The sequence below is a fragment of the Lipotes vexillifer genome, unplaced genomic scaffold (genome assembly GCF_000442215.2).
Source record: "Lipotes vexillifer unplaced genomic scaffold, Lipotes_vexillifer_v1.1 scaffold370, whole genome shotgun sequence".
NCBI classification, from domain to species: domain Eukaryota; kingdom Metazoa; phylum Chordata; class Mammalia; order Artiodactyla; family Lipotidae; genus Lipotes; species Lipotes vexillifer.
In genome coordinates this window covers 2831621-2838565 of record NW_006772699.1, presented here as the reverse complement: position 1 = coordinate 2838565, position 6945 = coordinate 2831621, and the positions used below count along the sequence as shown (strand labels likewise).

The window sequence follows — 6945 nt, the reverse complement described above, 5'->3', positions numbered from 1 at the left end:
GGGGGGGGGGGGGGGGGGGGGGGGGGCGCGGGCGGATGGACTGAGCAAAGGTGTGGAGCCTGGAATGTGGAGAAAAATGAGGAGAGCGTGTTCAGCTGGAGCAGAGAGTTCAAGCAAGAAAGGATGGAAATAAGAACGGAGACCTAGACAGAGGCCAATATGGCGAGGGTCTGGGCTGCCACTCTACACGTGAATCATGCCCCTTACATGATGCATTTTGTTAAGCATTTTGTTAAGCATGTCAAGCGTCATCCAAAGTCGGGGACTGGGGGCTAGCATGATTAGACATGTATACTGTGTCAAGCCTAGGACAGGAAGAAATATAGCCAAGGGACTACAAGAGTAGGTGCTGATGTTAGGCCACAGTTGGGGTAAATAAGCAGTGGCTTTAAACGTCTCCTCCATCTCCTGCACCATCTTGGGAAAAGCTAGTAGGTCTTTCTAATCCTCAGTGTCATAGTTTATATCTGGGCTCAGGAGACATTTTCTTTAAGGGCCAGATAGTAAATATTTGAGGCGTCGTGGGTCAGTCTCTGTCACAACGACTCACCTCTGCTGTTACAGCGCCAAAACCGCCGTAGCCAATACAAAAACAAACTGGCGTGACTCCAGTCCAGTAAAACTTTATTTACAAAAACAGGTGGCAGGACAGATTCGGCCTGGGGCCATAGTGTGTTGATCCTGATCAATATTATAGGAATAACAGTGGTACCTACCTCATGGGGTAGTTAGGAGGGCTGGGGAAATTTTATTTATAAAGCGCTACTAGGGGAGTGCGTAGGCTCAAGTGTGCACTGGGTTTGCTTGTCATCTTATGATTGCTGCTAATGTTATTGTTATTACTGCCGAATGTTACTGGAAAGCAGTTCTGCGGGGAGAAAACCAGCTTTTTTGTCTAAATTGTTCAATGGTAAATGCTGGCACGATTCCTCCTCGTGAGATGAACTTTCCTTTAGAGCCGAGAAGCGGATGGGGTAAATAAGCACTTGTCTCAGGGTCACAAAAGAGCCCACAGGGAGGGAAATTACAGGGTTCCAAGAATGTGCAGAGCTGATGACGCTGGCCATGCCTGAACCCTCTGGAGTAGGTTAGAGGGGGAAGGCCTCAGTCAAGCATATCCCAGGGTAGGCTCTGGCCCTTTGGGCTGCTGGAGCCAGTGCTGTGCTCTGCTCACAAGTGGCTATGACCACAGGCTTTGACAACAAGTAGACTTAGTTTGAGTCTTGCTTCGACTGTTTTCCCCACCATGTGATGTTGGGCAAGTTAATAAGCCTTTCTGAGGCTCAGTTTTCTCATCTATTAAATGGAAATTTAAAACAGCACCGACTTCATAGTGCTGTGGCGAGAAATTAATGGGAAAACACATGTGAAAGGCCTGGCCTGGCGCTTAGCACATAGTAATTGCTTCATATTTGTTAGCAATCATCATCACGACATTGCTGACACTGTCCTCTTCATTAGCATCATATTAGAACAGTCAAGGGAAATGGATATCATCAGCCTCATTTATAAATCAGGAAACCGGCAAAGTGGGACCTTCGTCTTGGGTTTCAAAGGATGGATGGGCTTGACTTAGGGTACTCCCAAGGGTCCCATACACTCCCAAACATACACTACGTTACGTCACCATGACAGGCCTTATCCCCCAACACTGTCACTATGCAGAGCTTAGGGCGCAGCTCTGGCTTCTCCAAATTAATCCCATTTCATCCACACTACAAGACTGCATCACATCACTGGCTCCTTCCCCCACCCCTGCAAGATGGATATTTGTTAAGGAGCATGCTCAGGTTACTTTCACAAAAGTTATATGCCGCAAGGCCCAATAGCCATCTTAAACACTCAGGAAAACGGGGGTGAGCTCTAGGAGTCCAGACCTCCTCTTGCAGCAGAATGACATCACGCGGGCCTCACATTTGCATCATGCCTTCCCTGCGCTGTTTCCTCTGCCTCTCTTGACTGCTTTAGAACCTCTTGGCTACTTTCATCATCTTGTTTGCCTAGAACATTTTTTTGATAGGAGCCGGGCCCCTCCGAAGTGTGAAATTTAGGGATCGAGAGCTCTTCCTCAGCTACCTTCAAAGGTAAAGTGCTGACTACGACATGGGAGGGGGCAGAGATGGTGTGACAGGCCAGGATGGCAGAGAGATAACAAAGGTGAAACTGGCACCAGTAAGTCAGCCCGTGGTCTCCTTTGTTAACAACTAAATGCTGGTTGTCCTGGGGTGGGTGGAAGCCGACACGGGAGGAAGCTGGAGGAGATAGTGTCATGTGAGGAGGGATGCCGATGCGAGTTAGTGCAGCTTCCTAATTTTCTTTGAGTTATCTCATCTCTTCCTGTTGCATTTCATCACCCACGGAGCTTGAGTTTGGGAACCTATGATGGTATTATGATACACATTTTATGGATGAAAAACTGAGACTGAGAAAGGTTAAATAACCTACCCAAATTTATTCAGCTTACAAGCAGCAAGTCTAACTGACTCCAAAGCACAGTGTCCAGAAGACAGTAGGTGCTCAGTACATATTTAGTGAATTGATTTGCACTTTTCCACATTATGTTCTAAGCCATTTGAATCACCAATTCATTCCATGCCAAGACTCAGTCTCAGTGGAATCTGCCAAACTGATATCTTTGTCCATTAATTCATTCAACAAGCAATTACTGAGTTCCTGCTGTGTTCCAGGCACTGTTTTTTTTTTTTTTTTTTTTTTTTGGGAGTTTAGACTACTAATTTGAGAAGTTTCTTATTTTCTTTTTCTTTTTTTTTTTTTTTCTTGCGTTATGCGGGCCTCTCACTGTTGTGGCCTCTCCCATTTGCGGAGCACAGGCTCCGGACGCGCAGGCTCAGTGGCCATGGCTCACGGGCCCAGCCGCTCCGCGGCATGTGGGATCTTCCCGAAACGGGGCACGAACCCGCGTCTCCTGCATCGGCAGGGGGACTCTCAAGCACTGCGCCACCAGGGAAGCCCAAGGCACTGTTTTAAGTGCTGCTGTCAAATGCTACTCTCTCTTCCTTCTCTGAGAAAGGGATTCTCTCTGGATCTCCTGCCTGCTGAGAGCTCAGACCCTCCTGCTGATTAGCACCTAATCCTGTTCTACAATCTGCCTCATAGGTAACCCCCCTACTTCCTCTCTACATCCCAGGGCCTCCATTCCTTCCCACCAGCATCATCTAGAAAGCCCACAGTCCCTCCCTCCACGAAGAATTGGCCAGCAAGACAGCTGGTCTACCCAGCCTCCTATGGGGTTACTCAGGCAGTGGTCAGCCACCCCCATTATCCTACGTTATAAAAACATTCACTAGAATGTTCCTCTCTGTACCAAGGCAGTGGTGGGGTGGAGGTCTAAACGCCTCCATTCATACAGACAACATTGACATGGTTCACGTCACGTTCACGTCAGGCACTTGACAGGTGCTGGGAGTTCAGGCCTGAAGGAACCGCTTTGGCCCTCAAAGAGGAGCTCACAGTCTTGTGATGGAGGCAGACCTATGAGCAGGTTGTCATGCTATGGGGCACAGGTGACATGCCTGAGCTTCACGCAGGTAGGACTAGATGCATTTCACTTTAACTGGGGCATGCCACGCCAGCCACAGCGTGGCCAACTCAAGGCCCCTCTTGTTGTCCACAGCCCCACCACGGGAATCATGGAGTGTACCAGGGACATGAAATCCAGTCCCAGTTAAAGACAGAGACAGTCTGGGGTGAAGTGATGTACTCCTGAGGGGTAACGGCTGTCAGTCAAATGCATCGGGCGTTTAATTGGGGCTAGAGGGGGAGGGAAGGAAATCTGGTGATGAGGTTGCATAAGAAACTTATAGCAGAGAGACTGCCCTGGAGCCTCCTTCTCCCCACCCCAGCCACTCAGAGTCTACCCTCTTCCTGTCCCAGTTCCATCCATGCTCATCCTGCTGGAACAAATCTTGGTCTCTTGCATCCAGATGCTCCACTGCCCCAAGAAGCAGGAAAGGCTTTCCCAAAATGTGAGGCCACAGCTGAAGGATGACTAGGATTCTTCAGGTGAAGAAATCAAAGGAAGAGCCCAGCAAAGGGATGACAGCAAAGGAACTACAAGACATTGGGTATCAGGCCAGAGGGCCTGGTGTGAGCCAGGGGCAAAGGCCCTGCTAAGTTCTCCTGTGAGCTCTGCTATTTCCATTAAAACCCACATTTTAGAAAGGGAACCCTGTCATCTTCTGGGCACGTGGTTCTTCCCTTATCTCATTATTTGGCATCGTGCACTAATACCAGTTTGCACACGAGGCCTCCTGGGTCTCAAACCCCGGTTCTGCGGTTCATTCTGGATCTGGCCATCAGGGCAGCTTGGGGCTCATGGGGGCCTTGCTTCCTCCCGTTCCTGGGGACACCGTCCATGGCTGCTTACTCCGAACCGAGCGGTAACACCTGGGTCTGCTCATCCCACAGCTGGGCTCCCACCAAGCATGCAGCTTGCGTTCACGTGGGAAGCTACCCCATTAGTCAGCCTGGGACAGTCGGGACTGTCCCATCCCTTTTGATAAGGCAGCAATGAAGAGAATCAACTGGGGAAGGAGCTAACGATGAACACATGTCTGGAGCGAGGAGCCCGGGGATGACCCCATTCATGGGGAATAGGTGGGTGCATGCCACAGGGATGCCTCAATAAGGGACTCCATTGGGGCAGGAAAATCACACAACAGGCAAGCCTCGGAAGACATGAGGCCACCAAACACAACTGTCAGGCTGTAATCCAGAAAGGACCTGGGCGCGCTTCTCCTTCGGACATTGTATACCATCAGTACTGGGAGTGTATCTTTTGCACACCTGCTCCCAGGACATTTTCTGAGCCAGCTGGTGCCCATACCATTGCGGGGAGTGCTGACCTGAGTGGAAGCACGGTGCCCTTCATCCCATGTACTGTGCCCTTCACAGGTTCCCAAGTTTCACAGACTTTTCTTCCCCCTTAAAAGGCAGCAGATTCCAGACAACCATCAAACACTCGATCCAGGGCTGCGCCTTCTACTCCCCCACCCCAGCTGGTTGGACATGGTGTCTTTCTCCATCTGAACTCCTCACCTGATTTCTTTACAGGCTCCTTGCAGGGGGGCAGCTGGTCACCAGCCTTCCTGGGACTAGAGAGCTCCCACCAGTCCCTGGGCGGGGAGCGCACGCTCTCACACTGAGATCATCACAGCTAACTAGTCTCTTTCCTCTTAGAACCACCTTTTCCAGAGTGATTGGCACATCCAGTAGATGTTTCTTCAAGAATAAATAAATTTGAGAAATTCAACAGGTCTGTTTACTGTGGAACAGCTCAGTGCCTTGGCTACGTTAATGTGCATTGGAAGTCTCCAACAGGGGTTATGGCATGCAGGGGCTTCCCAAGGTATTTAACCTCCAAACCCTCTTCCCTAGAGCATCTGGTGGGATTAGAGCTCCACGGAACATTTTTCGAGGAGGCACTGCTCGAAAGGATGCCACTCATTCTTTCATTCAGCCAGCACTTCCTGCGACGAGGCCAGCGGCTGGATGGTGCAGTGGGCACAGCCTGGGCTTGGGATTGTAGTGATCTGTGTGTTGCAACCTCTGCTCTGCCTCTTTCTTGATGTGTGACTTCGGGTGAGTGACTTCACCTCTCTAAGCCTCAGCACTTCCATCTTAAAATTGGGTGGTAATGCTGCCTACCTCACGGGGTTGTAATAGAAAGTTTATCCCATGAACTACCGTATGGAAGTTATTTACAGTGCTTGACACAGAGTAAATGCCCAGTTAATGGCAGTCGTTGTCACCATCATCATCATCATCATTTTTATGACATGAAGATGAGGAAGATGCAGAAATGAGTTTAGTGCAAGGCAGTGTATAATAAGGATACCTCAGACAGCTGGAATGACATAGGAATAGAGGGCAAAGATCTCTTAAAGGATGAGCGTTGGAGTGGGCTTTGCAGGACTGGTAGGAGTGTAGATGATGTTGGCAGGAAGGACTGTGAATGTGGCAGAGAACCCGAGGAAGAGGAAACATGAAGGAGGATGCTCACCAAGGCAACGCAATTCAGGTGAGCTGGTGGGGGTGGGGGGTGGGGGTTGCGTGGAGAATAGGTGAGGGGGAGGAAGGAGTTGGAGGAAATGGCTGGAGCATTTGATGGAAGGCCAGAGCAAGGAGGGCCCGGAATGCAGGAGACAGGGTTTGGACGTTATTTGGTGAGGATTAGAGAACCAGTGAACAATGGGAGGGTAAGGTCTGCAAGGATTATAAGGAAAAGCACTTTGGAATCTGCTGCCTTTTAGAAGGCACTTGGGTATCCGTTTTAAGGAAAACTGTTTGGCGGCCAGACGTGGTATAGAATGAGAGGCAGAAAAGCGGCAAGGCCGGAGGGAGGGCACGGAGCCCAGTCAGGGGGAGCACCAGGTGAGAAGGGGGCTGAGCGGACAGGAGGGCGAGACCTGGAGGTACTGCTAAGGCAAACTTGGCAGGACTTAGACACACCTTCCTAAACTGGGAGTGACTACTGAGCGTTGCCAGGAACCTGTTGTGGAAAGCGGTGCTCATTCCACTGGCAGAAGCATCTGGAGTGACTGGGCCCAGAAAACGGTCCTTATCCTTCCAGTTTGACGGGATTTTCAATGAAAATGCTTGGTCAGTGGCCCTCGCGTTTGACACAGGTGGCTCACTCCCTGCATGCTGGGGAAAGCCTCCCATTCCATCCCCGCGGCAGGTCTGCGGGGCCTCCCTACGTATGGGCCTTGGGCTCTACCTGCTGTCAATCCTAATACATGGCCAAGTCTGACACTTGGCGGGGTAGGCTCTCTCTCAGCTATTCAGATCTTCCGAGTCATCCCAGAAGCAGAAGTGCTGGACAGAGGTGGGTGTCCGGTTGGGGCAGGTGGGAGGGAGGGGGCCTTTGGACACACCTTGAGGGGGCTCTTCGGTACAGAAATAGAATCCTCGCTATTTCCTGCT

The 6945-nt window shown here is 50.5% G+C and overlaps 1 protein-coding gene across 1 annotated transcript in view; it reads right to left on the bottom strand.

The window, feature by feature from the left end:
* Positions 1-6945, bottom strand: part of DOCK2 (dedicator of cytokinesis 2) — a 424501-nt gene that overhangs the window by 56929 nt on the left and 360627 nt on the right. The gene's annotated exons all lie outside the window — the stretch shown is intronic.